Raw genomic sequence first — 14,915 nt, 5'->3', positions numbered from 1 at the left:
TATGTATACTATGAAGTTATATATTTGCAAGTTTGTAGGATGCAGATACTCTTGTTGATATAGGGAAATGATGTCAACCCGCTACTTAATGTATTGTTGTATGACCATCAGCTGGAAGATGGAGTAACTGCGGTGAATGGGCAAGATATCCTGACTTGTTTTCAGCTGATCCTTCCCTGATGTTAACGACTTGAAACCATGAATATTATAAAAGTCATCAATCAGTATTATGGCCAGAGGTTTATTTTTTTTGCCTGAAATAATAACAGAATTCATAGAAATTGCATATGAAATCTTGCAGTTAGTATAAATTAATATTACCAACATCAAAATACTCATTGTATATGATTTACTCTAATAAAGTTATAATCAGTATTTTCCAAAAAATGAATCTAATCGAATTCTCTTGCTGAGTAGTGACTTCAAAGCTTAATCAGTACTCAATATTCTCACCTTTAATTTCTTCCCTGTCTTTTGTTGGAGTGTTTTCCAGATATTTTTCTTTTTTTCTTGAATAGTTTTAGAATGCTGTGTTATACCAAGCAAACGACAGACGTTTTGAGCCTTTTGGGAAATCCACTGCATATTTAAATATATGCCCATTGCTTTTTGAAAACTACTAGTCTTCTGTGATCTATTAATTAGAATTAAAATAAATCATTATTACAACACCACATAATGCTAATTGTTTGTTGAGTATGAAGTGTGTGATTGTTGTGTAGAACTGACTAAAAGGAAAAGATGTGTTTGTTGGAAACAATTGGTAAAACTAGGAAATGGTCATACCTATAATTGGATAGTAAATAACTAGTACTTTAGTTTCCTGTTGTCTCTGTCTCTCTGGTGTTGTGTCTCTGTCTACAATTAATTGATGTAGTTGCTCATAGAGCCATGGTGTTTCGTCCATTGTCATCTTTACTCATAACATGATTATTGCCATCATGTTGTGCTTTAGGGAAAATGCTGGTTAATAATTTACCAATCAAAAATTAATGATTTTATCCAATCCCTTGTCAGCAGGGAAATAATTTTGAAAATATCAGACAATTTTTTGGTTGTAGTTTCATTTATCCACAAATTAAAAAAGGTGTGCCAAACCTCTTCATTGTGGGAAGAATAGACTCTCATATCATCATCTGAGGTTATCGCCTTCCACATGTGATGAGCCAGCTCGTGCAAAATGTTGCCATGCAAACTACCATTTCTTCGTAACTCGCCAGCAATAATGCCTGCCAACATTGATACCTATTGGCCATGAATGCTGCCATCATAATTTTAAATTGTTATCGCTGGCCACATGCTCTGAAACATTCAGGATGTACATTTGCATGTTGTCCTCTAGTTGAGTGATGCTCATTTTTCTATTGGGTTGGTAAAAACCTACAAAAAAAATGTCCATGTATTAATACATGCCGGACTTTTTTTATTCCTTGTTTCTCAGGTTTTGTATAAGGCAATTTTTTGAGGGCGGAAAAAAAGAAAATTAATTTTTTTTTTCCATTAGATTTGTGTGATTCTCAAAGAATTGTAAGTGTAAGTGATATCATTGATCGGAGAGAAGAAATGAAATAACATGTTATTCCATGTATAACCTTGTTTCTCATCTGGTTTCTCAGACTTCGGTACTTCGATACTCCCACGAAAATGCAACTTGGGTTTGTTATGCGGCGGGCGGAAAAAAATGAAGATAAAAATAATATTTCTTTAGCAATTTGTTGCGCTTACAAGTCGGCGGGCGTGAGAAATTACACTGAACTAAAATTTTGGCCTAATAGAAAAAATATATATATATATAAAATATTACTGATTTTAGTTAAATGAGAGTGTTTATTCTGCCACATCCCCTCAAAATCCCCAATATTCAATAGTGTTCATTAATAAGTACCAGGCCAAATTAGAGTGCCTTCGTTTTTATTAGTATGAAGACAACGGAAACACTTGCTGGCGCACTGTTTGTGCACTAAAAGTCACCAAGGAGGGATTAAATCATATTTTGAACGTTTAGTCATCTCATACAAGAAGCCAATGATGAGCGGTCATGGTGGACAGTTGATTTAATTTTTGTGGAGGACAATATGCCAAAAACCTCGGAAAAAAAATCAATCAGACTTGGATTAGCATCTATGGCATTAAGTTGTACCAGGTCGATAATGAAGTTGAGTATTTCCAACATGATCAAAAACACTATACAACCTTGCTGATATCGGCCTGTTGCTGAGTTGTAGGTGTTGTCATGGAGCAGGGCAAAAACACCGACGTGAATCGTCCTGTGATATTTTTATCATGTTTCCTGCATATTTTATCTTCTGACGTAGTGTCTGGTGAACAACGCATTAGGTCACTGTTTACAAACGTAATTGTGCCGCTACATTCATTGCTGGACCTTGTTTTACCTGACAGGCAGCACACATACATTTTGCTTGAATGAATCGTCGTGTATTACTAATTTGTTTTCGATTACATTATACGATTAAACATACAATAGGTTGTTGGACTTGAATACGTGATGTTTTGTCTTTATTGTTACTATAAATAAACATAGATTGTGTAGTATTACTGTGGAGTAACATGTACGTATGCAACTTTGTTTATTACTTGTACTCAAGAACATGTGGAATTAGCTCCACCCAGTAATTTACTTCATCGAATATGCAAAATGATAAGCATCATTACATATCAGATGTTGCTTATGTGAGTTTTCACCAATCGCTTTTGCGTTTTTGCTATCCTTTTTCAGAAAAGAAAATTGTTACTGTTGACCGGAAGATACCATCATGGCGTTGCAATAACGCATGCGCAGACGTTTTTTTCTCCCCTGCTGTATAAAGGGACTCTTGCTGGTACATAACGATAACGCCCTCTAACGGCATATTTGATAGTGTTTTTGTTTGCAGTTATACAACACTTCGATTGGTAATTTATGTATTCAAATTATTTATATACAGAGATAGCCAATTGCAGGGCCAAGCATAGAACATACAGCAATTAGGTTTAGTTTTTTACATGAATTTATTTATCAGCTTGGTGAACTTTACCTAAAACGAAAAGATTTTGAATTAACCAATTTAATCTGTTGATTTAAACATTGCATAAATAAAAATGACATAGTTCCTGTAATAATTAGTGTCATTGTAACAGTTACTGAAATAGAACATATGTAAAGATTAACATGAAAACAAACAAAAATTTTATCAAAACATACACATTGTGTAACTGTAACCCAAATATTTAATGCGTGATAACCCTGAATAAACAATCACAACCAACATAGTCCTAGTTTTTTAACTTCATCAAAGTGGAGTAAAAAATGAAATACTCATACAGGTAAGGATTGCAGTTTCTAAGGTTTGCATTAAAAAAATAACAAATAAGTACATGTTATAAGTGAAATGCAAGGAAGCCATGCAGTACATAATGAGCACTTTAAATAAAAACACCTCTTATCTTAGCTCATTGACCCTATTCTGTTGTGGTGAAGTGGTTCGCAAGAGGTAAAGTGTGGTTAGGATGTACAAATTACTGAGTTTTTAAGGGGAAATTGCAGTGAAGTAACATAATACACGGTTTTAAAATGCAATGCAGGTTACGTCGATATCCAGTTATTCTGCCAGCCACCTGTGAACACATTTAGGAATTCGGATGTTGGAGAATCTATAGTGATTGTTGTAAAAATGAAAGGAACAGTTTCTTTTAATGGGATGGCAAATATGCATCGACATGCACAGAGGAATATTCCAACTGAACTTTCAGATAATTTTGATGGGGAAAACATAGGTTTTTATAAGTCCAAATATTGTTTGTTTTTGTTTTGAAATCACCTTTAACTTTCTTTCCAGTGTTGTTTTTTTTAAAGTAGCCCCTGGAGTGTTTGCTTCGTTTTTTTCTTTTAGCTTGTCCACAGTATAGTTTTCTTGCAAACCAGCATCCAAATACCAGCTTTCTAATATGCTGAGAGATTGCATTTTGCCTAAAATAAATAATAACAGTTATTATCTATACATGTTTTTGTATGTGTTTTTTTAGAATGATGCTTTGTAGAATAGGTAAATAAGTGTAAAGCATATAAATCTTCAATGCTATCATTATTTTCATTTGAAAAAATGGTAACATCAGAAGTTGAAAATTTTTCGAACTTATCGCATTCATGAAAAAGGTTTTAATTCAAGGTGTTTTTGAATGTTTTGAGTCAAAGTAGTTTGTCAGGATCATGAAAATATTGTTAGAGAACATGATGTTACGTGTTCTTGTGAAATGGCAACATTGTAGTTGTTAAAAACACGGACAATTGATTAGTGTCTGTGGATGATAGAAAGTTTGTGCACTCATTAGCAAAAAAAAAAGTTAACATGCTGTTTTGATAAAATGTTATCGCACGCAACACAAATATTGATAGCTCTGTCGACTAATACATGATAAACAACAGAATGTACCAGGAAGTGAGAGGTACAAGCATAACAAAGAACAATAGATATTGACAAAGCTGAGAGGAGGTCATTAGTTTTCTGGCAGCTATGACAACCATAAACGGATAATTATCAGAACGTACCATGAAAAGATATGCATCACAGGAAAATTAAAATAATAGAATGTGAAGTGATGTAATAAACAAAATAGTGAAGACTGCTTCAGGAATAAGTTTAGAGGAAAGGCCTTTGACACGAATTGCATTGGAATTGTGGGTGGTAAGAAACAGACATGAGTTGCTTTATGCATACTTAAATTCATGTTGGTCAGTACAGGAATTTAGTGTTTTCTGCTGAAACAATACTTGATATGCTGGTCGAACATATATACGACAACCACATGCACATTCACAATGCAAAACCTGGGTGAAAATAAAATGAAATATCAATATTCTTAGGAAACTATGAGGAGCATCAGTTTTAAGATGTAACTTGTCTAAGCTGATGTTGTTTGCAATGTCCTTCACACTGTTTGCAAAAGCGAAAGTAAGAAGATTAGTAAATCCAAACTTGAGATTTGGTAAATAAGATGACCATCTTCCAGCTAAAACAATAATGATGTATTGAGTGGGTGTGTGGAGGATGTTTTGATGCAAGTGAAAATTATTCAGCATGCAACTCTTTGCAGTGAATCACTATCGGTAGTTGACTGGATACCGCAAGCTGTAACTTAAATAAAAATGATTTTCATTGATAGACAGGTTGCTCTTAGACTGATTGTGTTTGTCTTATAGTAAAGATGTTTTGAAATGAAATCTTCATTGAGCAAACTTACATACTTTGGATATAACCCAATTTCTGTCATCTTGAAAACAAACATTTGTAATGCATCCACTGAAGTTTTTTGTAGGAAACTCTTGACAGTAGATCAAGATGGCAGTTGGAATCTTCTTAGGTTATTGAAGGGGCATACTGGTGTGGAGCACACGAAATACATGTATCCATGTCAAATACCTTGGCAGTGAAATGTTGGATCCATCATGTCTATGAAATAAATTTAGAAATGTATATATTTAGTTAGTTGTTGGGGGTAATATTTGTGGTCGTGGGAAAACATTGGGGATGGTGTCGTTCTTAAAAGTGCGATGTAATGTTTGTTCATAAAAAAACTTGGGTCATTATGATAGTTATTCGTTCTAATGTGTTGTGGTGTAGTATACACTAAATGACCACATGTCTCTCTTTTGTGCAGATGATGTGCTATATGGAATGATAAACTGTTTGGCTCTAGAATTAACGAAGGAACCATAAATATGTATATCTCTTTGCAGAGCTATACTGAGGGCAAAGAGGTAATATTCTCCACCCCACATTCTCCATCTCCATGATGTTAAAATCAAATCATCTAATACTTTGTTTAGATAAGCCTCATTTTTTTCTGAGGTGGCCTTCTCTCAGCAGATCTAGGAAATAAGTACTATATATCATTATAGTGCTAATAAGCGTACAATGATAGTGTACTTAGTACCTATCGGCAGCAACGAAATCATATGAAAGGGACAGTTACTATCAGAAGCAGTAGTACACACTGGGTGATGATATTGGTGATCAGTTCCTGTCTGTGATGTTCGATGCTGTGTTGGGTCATAAATGGATGGATGCAATGAACAAATCTTGGTGTGAATAATGTTAATGCGGGTTGTAAGGTGGTAATTATGTCATTGATTAGGGCAGAATGTACTGTAGGCATGAACAGTCTAAGTGAAAAATTACGCATTATATATCAAGCATGTTTAATGTCACTGTTAGATACATTGGACTTGGACATCTTGTACATCAATATTCACAGTTGTTTTGGTACTGAACCTGCTATTTGCAGCAGTTGAAACCTGTAATAATTGATTAGATTTGTCAGCATGTGCCATAATCTTCTGTACTAAGATGTATGTTGTTCAATTTCGATATTGAGTGCAACATAAGCCTGTCCACGTGCAAAACTTGGTTCATTCAGATAAATGAAGGCAGTTTTAAATGCAATTCTTCTCAGTTTGTGCACTGAAGAAGCAAAACAACCAATAACTGGATATTTAAAGACAGAGAGTACATGCTGTCTCACTCTGGTAACAGGAATAATAGTGTTTGAATTTAATTTCCTAATAAACAACACTGTTTGAAACGAAGTTTAGTATTCCCTGTGTCCCATTAACAACTCTTCTTTGGATATTCATTTTTGTTATCATCAATTATGAATCGGGCCTCAGCAAATAGAAGTTAAGGTTAACATTTTTCACTCTATCAAGAATTTGAGATTCTGAAATTGGTTGGTCAGCGTCAGCATAGTCTTTAGCATGTAAATAATATGTTCGTCTATTTGGGAGTGCAGTACTTTGAATTTCTTGATTAATTTGTTATGGCATCCAAATAATAACATCGAACACACTCTGAACTGTTAACATGACCTTGACCACAAATTCTGGTTTTAAGTAATTGCAGGTCTTTTGATGTATGCGACCCATTCCAATTGTTTCAAGTAACTCGGCAGTTAGCATGCTAATCTCATCTATAACGATATATGTTGCAGCAATTGAATTCCAGATCTGGTAATTGTAAGCCTTGCTACTAGAAAGAACAGCAGTAAATGAATAGTTTGACCACGAATTAATAATGCTGCTGAGCCAGATGTTTCCAGAACTTGTACAATTAACCCATAGAATTCACAATGAGGCAGTAAGGTATGAAGTAAAAACCTCTTTCCAGTACCCCCGGATCTGTAATAAAGGCCAAAACCTGCTTAGTTGTACTATGGTCATTTCTTATAATAATTATAAATAATTTCCGGGAAGATATGAGCAAGCCTAATCGTTCTTGTAAATCATGTTGTTCACCAAGAATTTGTTCCTTGTTGTATTTCAAAATATACATTACATCACATGATGTATAGTTGGTGGGTTAATCATTTGGAACACTTACATGTTGAAACTGTGTTATCTTCATCAAATAATGAAATGGTTTTACCATAATCTTTGAAGCGTAGAGGAGTCAGATATTTAGCTCATAAGTAGATTTCTTGCAACCTTGTCCACTTGTGTTGGGTCGAAATTTCGCCTTTTCATTTAAGTGAATGTAAGCTAGATAATATTCTTCCTGGAATGTAAGGGATTCATTATGAGCAAAGATGAGGTTAGATTCTACCCTGAAAGGAATCTTTAGTAACAATTGCTGAAAATACTATGTTTCTCCATCTGCTGTTTTGTTTCTCATCAACCCACACTTAATGTTGTCTGGACTTACGAATCAATCTTGTGGCAGAGAAAATGTCATACTTTGCAATGTATCCTGTTTTGATCTAAAAGAGTAGTATTCATGTGCACCAGAAACAAAGATGTCTGAAGTGTCTGTATCATCTTGCTGCAAACATTTTGTGGCTTTGATTAATCTGCTCATGAAATTTGAAAAGGAGTATCCACAAAGACTACCTGTTTTGTTGAACTGACAGCATGGTATGAAAGACAATATTCAGCAGCCTCGGTGCACCTATTAAACGTAAATCAAGATGCTACATTTTATTCGGAACCTCAAAGCCAAATGTAGGTTCCACTTTAGAAATGTACTTGACCAAATAGTGTTCAAAACCAGTGTTTGTTGCACGCTGTACATTTATGTGAGCTTGCCATGCCCCAACCAACAAAAATATACAGGGATTATATGTGACTATATACTGATCTTCCTTATTTAGCCTGGTGTAACTTAAACGCTTAGTTTTAGAATTAATACCATCAGATGATTTTAATGGGAATGGAAACCCATATGTCTGTGGCCCTATCCTTCCAAGTAAGAAAGCATCAATTAGGTCTACAAACAAGAATTTGAACTCATTTAACTAATGGTTGTGATTTGCACGAAAATTCATCGTCTTCAAGGGGCATTGTAGCCGTAACAGCATCACGAGGTACTACATTCTCTTCCACCCACAATACCATGTGAATATGTAAAGCATCATTTGCAGTCATGGTGACAAATAAATGTGGGGTCTCTAATAGAGTTACCATGGCAACCAAATCTAACCATTTTTTTCTCCAAAACTGTATCAAAAGTATCAAAGTACCATATTTATAATAATTTATAATAATAAAAGTTTCCCGTTAAATCGCCTGCAGTTAAATTTTTCAACCATCACGATTTGTAGCTGAAGTCATAGTTATACGAAAATATTCTATTTTTCATGTTTCTATCATATGCAAAACTTATCATTTGCCTAGCGCCTGTCTGCATGTAATAGTCGAAATGTGTTGTACTGCCACCAAGTGCTACTTGTATGCCAAGATCCTTTTCCCCAACAAAACAAATGTAGAAATAATTCTAAATATTCATCGGAAAATGTCAACTTTTCTAATTTGGCTAAATCTGATTCATTTGGGTCTTTCTCTTCACAACATTCTCCCCAGCAGCTATTTTGGAATGATCAATTGGTTCTTGAATACTTTAAAATTGTTGTGCTGGTTCTTCTTGGCCTTGTAACTCGGACAGTGATATAACTAGTTACTATTAGTGAGTTTTGTGTCAGGGTTGATAGTAGGAAGACATGGAAAAAAGAACTTGCACTTTCGAGTGGGAAATATGATATCCACGTAATGTTTGGCATTTAGCCAGAACCTCTTTATACAGAGGGTTGTTTGCATGGAGCCATCTTAGACATTTTTTACACCATTCATGGTTACTCTTGACCCTCTGCGTTATTTGCACCATCATATAGTACACCAAGCATACCACGTAATCGATCAAGTGATGTTGAAAATGAGATATTGCCACTGGAGTAACTATGTGTATCCAGATGGTTTAAATGATGGTCAATATAACCTTCTTATTGCTAATTGCCGATATTCATGGTATATATTCATACTATTAAACACTTCTGGTGTGACACCATAATTGTCCAAAAAAAATCAAGAATTGTTGTTTTTTCAGATTGAAATAAATGCTTACATTCTAAGAAAGATGACACAATCATTTTCTCACCATATTTGTTGATTAGTTTTGTCCATACTAAATATCTTTTGTCATAATTTGCACAGGACTTAATGGGGGAATAAGCAAATTTGCACCACAAATTTAAAGGACAGTTTTCCAGCCAACTCGCATGTAAATGGTAAAGTATTTTTCCACACATAAAACACGCTGCTTCAGGGCAAACCTCTTCGCATTTTTCACGAAAAACTTCTAAAACAAAATAAATTAAAACTTGCATTAGACGTAATTGTATTTTTGACAACCAAATCTGAAAAATATATAATTTAAACTTGCAAAGGCAGAGGTACATATGAATAACAAGAAAAATGGTCCTATTTATTATCATGCGCGCAGGCGCCACTAACGTTAAACTACGATTATTATCATGGAATGCACATTGTGAACTACATTTCGATGGCAGGTTGTTGAGGAAAGCTTGGTGACGTCTCAGTTTGTACTTGTTGATCTGCGCAACAGTCAAAGTCGCCAAAGTCTTTATTTTATTTCATTATCTCGCGCATGAGTGGCGCGACGACCACCGCCCTTTAACAAAAAAGAATATCACTGTCTGTCCATTCATAGTTTGGTTGACAGTTTATTTCAATAAAAAAATAGCCAACTTGCTTAAACAATACCTATCTGTGAGTCCGTTGCCAAGGGTAATGACCTCTGTTGGGGTCAGAATTCTACTCGAAAAATTCCGAATAAAACCTGAGACCAACCGAGCTTGATCAACCATCCGTTTATTTTTAGCCTGTTTAGCATTATATTTCTTTATTCGTTTTTTCATATTACAATGTGTTTCTTACGTGAGATGTGTCTATTGAGTTTTGTGTTATTGATTGTATGGACAGAGTCCATTGTAATAACGGTAGTTCTCTTTTGGGAGGATGTGGTGGCCCTAAAAAGGGCCGTTTAGTTTGTGTGCCGAAGCACTAGTTTATTTGAGGCTAGAAGTACGTTTCCTGCCCCTTCGGGGGTCGTGTACTCTTTTCCACGATTGTTTGAAGAATTGCCTCAGTTTATTAACAGCCAGAGCCTGATGTTCGTCACCGGCCGGGCGTTTAATATCTTCAAACGCTTCCTTGTCTTCCTTTACCAGAACGGCCTTAAATTGTTTCAGATGTGTCGGCCAATAAATATCCAGTTTAGTGTACTGTTTCGATGCCTGGATGGGATAAGTTCCCACTTCTGTAGGAATGCCGTAGATGGCTTCAAACCAGGTATAACGGTTTTCTTTGAAACCACTAAACCAATGGGAATTTTTCCCGATATTGAAAATTTATAGATCGACTTAATCTAATTAACAATAGAAGACTCAGTCCGGTAAAGTTTGGATAAAGTATTTACCTTACCCTCAATTACAGAGAAGAGAGCGTCTGGTAAACGTCTCTGTGCTGGCGTTGGTGCAGAATCTACATATTGGCTGTCTGGTCAAGTCAAGCATATGTGTATCAAACACCACGTCGAAATCTTCGATAGTGTTGATATCTTCTGCTGTGGACATGACTGGATTGGAATGGATAATAATGTTCCTGACGGTCTTATTTATAGGATCGACCGGCAGAGCAAAATATTGCTACTATGTTATAGGGTTGTCGTGATCCTATTGGTCAATAAATAAGCATCAAGATTTCATAACGATAATAAAAATGGCTTAGATTGTGCTAGTTGAAAGTTTGTTTAACAACGAATAAAGAAAAAGAAAGTGTTAAAAATAAGAAAGGAGCATACAACGTAAGTCAGATATGTATAGTGAAGAAAGGACATGGTTTAAAAAGCGGAAAAAACAACATTGTAGGGGTTGATAAAAGAAAAAGTGCGAGAAAAATGAGAATATAAGAATAAACCAAATTGTGCTAGTAGGACGTTCATTAAGCGATTGCATTTAATATATAAACTGCGAAAACGTAATAAAATGAGCGTAGACGGTATTGTAACTAATGTAAGTCACTAAATTAGAAATGTCGCCGTGTTCACATAAATAACGTTAAAGTTACGATCGAATATATACGAAAAATATCGAGGCTTAATATCGCGGATCTCAGATCTGTGCTAGTTGTAGCAGTGGGCGGAGCTTGGACGCGAGTGCGATACGTGAATCTGATTGGTCAATACGAAGGCGTCGATGATTCTGTCATCTCGGCTAGTGGATGGCGTAGTCGGTTCAGATTGTGCTAGTTGGACGTACGTTTAGCGGCTGTATTAATTTAATAAACTGAGAAAACGCAACGATATGAGTATAGATGGTGCTGTGACTAATGTAAGTCGCTATATTAGAAATCTCGCCGTGTTCACATAAATAACGTTAAAGTTACGATCGAACATGTACGATAAATATCAAGGCTATCGCGGATCTAGATTTGTGCTAGTTGTAGCAGTGGGCGCGTCCTCGCTAATGAGAATCGAAGTAGGTGCAGATTGATCCGTTGATGAATATATTAACGCATAACCCTCATAGAGGAGCATATGAAAACAGCGAAATGCAATATTTAAAAATAATAATAATAAAACAAAGTCGCATATTGTACGTATTGCGTAGGATAACAAACTAGTAGTGATATAGTGGTTCACCATAATATAGTTTTACTCATATAAGAAATAATAAAGTAATTAACAATATGCAATTAACACTTGAGTTATATTAGAAGTGGGGTAGGGTTAGGTTGGTTTAAGGTATGTTTAACGAGGGTTATGGTTGCCCGTTGTTAAATAAACACTACCATATTATATTATAGTTGTACCTTAAATTGGTGCGATGAAACATGTTAGACAAGTAATATATTATGAAAGCTGAGTAGGAACTAAAGAGAAAATAAAAGTAATAATGCAATATGCATAAATATTTACATTAGTGCATACTGTACGACATAGAATAAGGTGAGTAAACCTTAATAAACTAACCTCTGCATGTTATTTCAACATGATAGAATATGACATAGTGTTAAGTATTGGAAGTTGTATTAATTAAATACACTTATATATTTTGTCTACGTAAAAGTCTATTATCCCACAATCGGATGAGATGGATACTGCGAGACTATACGAACGTTATATCCATCCAGAGCGCAGGAACAAATATATCTATGGGGGGTGGATTGACGAACAACTTACCGACTGAGGGCAGTATTGCATTAGCTAACTAAATACGTAAGGGACGACGTCAAAAGATCGATGTCGGATAAAAAACTTATTTCCTTTAGTTTGGGGGTGGGGGGTTTTGACCTCAAAAAAGTTCCATCCGACAAAAATGATTTTAATTTTTAATGAAGTCAAACAAATCTTGGAGTATTTGTAGTTCGTTTTTTTCTATCCAATCATGGACAGAAATAACCGAAAGGGGAAAAAAAACAGAAAAATGGTTTGGTTCGAGTGTAAATCTGTGCGTCAAATGAGGTGCATTTGTAAAATCTGTTTACACCTACCCGACAACCAACTGCTATGCAATACTACCGTCCGATTATCAATTTGTATTTAATGGTGAACGTAGTCTGACGCCATGACCAATATTTATCAATTAAGTTTCAGTGGGGGGTAGGGGGGTTTGGAAAAAACTAAAGGAATTAAGTTTTTTATCCGACATCGACCTTTTGACGTCGTCCCTAACAGATGTATTATTCCGTGTTAAAACTAAATACTTTCAACTAAGTTTGTTTTTAATCGCTACTGATATATAAAAACAACTCTCGCGTAAAAATGTTCTGTGACAGAAAAACTAACACAATTGTAATCGTGTCGCACGACACGACAGTTTTAATCATGACGGACGTGACAAATCTAACATATCTGTGACAGAAACAGTTGACAGTTAAATTCAACTAGATACGTTTGCAATCGCGACTGATAATTAAATTCAACAATTTGTATTAAATATTGTGTGGCAGAACAGTTACCAGAATATATTACGGTAACATATTTTGGCATAATCGTGACGAAATATGGTAAATGGTGGTTCACATTCGAAGTGTTAGCTCAATAAAAATATATATTTTACTTATCTGAAATACCGTCGACTTCAGAAAACCTTTGCAATGTGAATAGTTACGTAATATGATTGGATATAAGAATTTTAATGTAAATTTACAATAGTAATCAACTTAATCTGAGAGTTTTGAGCTAGCAAGTTGCTCAGGCGAGAGACTGCAGAGAATCGATCGTCAGATGTCAACAGTTCTTTTGGCGCCAAATGTGTGAGTTATTCGCTTCACTTTAAACAAGTGATGAGAGACTCTCATATTTGGCGGTAACATTCGAGGGCACAGATGTATCCTGTGTGGTGAAACCGCTTGCTCGTCAACCTATTGTTTCAGTCGAGTCCGCTAGTGTGGGTCTTTTCGTACAGTTACGTAAAAAATGCTACAATTAACGACGCGATGAACATTCTGGGCTAGTACTATTGTCTAATTCTGGGGAGTAGAGGACTTTTTTGATGGGTGACGTTCCAATAAGGATTTTCTATTAGAACAGAGCATGTTCTATATTCATCAAAAAAAACTAAGTTGTTATGTTTCTATATACACAACAGACTCGAAACAAAGGAAACCGTTTGATCCAAGCGACCTGTGTTCTTGAAAATCGAAATCGTATCGCCCATGCGGTTCTGAGCGAAAAAAACGTCGAGGCCAAAAACGACAGATTTTCGCCCAATCTTCAATGATTTTTTGGTAATATCATTACTTCAATCCAGCGGTTAGATAGATTTTTTATTACAGACTCCCGGGAACCGAAATTGGCGATGAAAATCACTCGAAAAATCGGCGATAATAGCCAACTTGAAGGGGGCGAGGGACTGATTTTCAAAAACATATTTTATAGATAGGGTATATAATTATGATTTTAATCATTTTTTGTCCTGGTCACAACAGAAAACAAATATTTCTATAAAAAATGCAACGCTCGTAAAAAGGTAAATATAATGTTTTGATTTCGAAAGGTGAAAACGAAGGCCAATGTAAATCATTGCATGATATGTTAATAGATTCGTTGTTTGTTTTTATTTAAAGCTTACGAAAACTCGTTAAATTTGATACCTGTATATTAGTTCATAAATTTTGCCCCAGATTTTCAAAAAAAAAAAAACGCACACAAACTTCCGCGGGAAAATAGCGCACCACTTCTGCATATATTCATGATTTCGTAGGTGGCGCTATTCTAATCTAATAATCGCGTCATATAACTGTCAAAGCAAACGGCTGCGTTCTGGCTTATCAAATAAGAGGTGCAACTTATAAACATGCTTGTTGACATTGGTAAATAGTATAAATGATTTGCCACACACCCCGCTGGCTAAAGTCAAAGTTTGACTGACCGTTAACATAAATTTAAAGCGCGGTGGTCGTCGCGCAGCGCGTGTTCGAATTTCATGTAAACAAACAATGTATTTTACAGGCGTTGTATACGTCGCTACGAGTCCCATATTGAACATGACGCGGCATGATGACTGTCGCCCTTTAAGTATATCAGGAGGCATGTGACCCCTCCGATGCTGACAAACGGTGTATATTA

At 35.4% G+C, this 14,915-nt stretch overlaps 1 long non-coding RNA gene across 1 annotated transcript; it reads right to left on the bottom strand.

Annotated features, from left to right (window-relative positions):
- Nucleotides 1-515: 515 nt before the first annotated feature.
- On the bottom strand, nt 516-871 carry LOC144363032 (uncharacterized). The gene is made up of 2 exons (XR_013422650.2): nt 787-871; nt 516-634 (listed from the first exon to the last, which is right to left on the bottom strand). It is a non-coding gene; the product is annotated as an uncharacterized LOC144363032 (long non-coding RNA).
- Nucleotides 872-14,915: the final 14,044 nt, after the last annotated feature.

The sequence above is a fragment of the Saccoglossus kowalevskii genome, chromosome 17, assembly GCF_978046115.1.
Source record: "Saccoglossus kowalevskii chromosome 17, keSacKowa6.1, whole genome shotgun sequence".
NCBI classification, from domain to species: Eukaryota; Metazoa; Hemichordata; class Enteropneusta; family Harrimaniidae; genus Saccoglossus; species Saccoglossus kowalevskii.
Note: the sequence above shows the minus strand (reverse complement) of the source record. Positions and strands in the feature narration are given on the sequence as shown.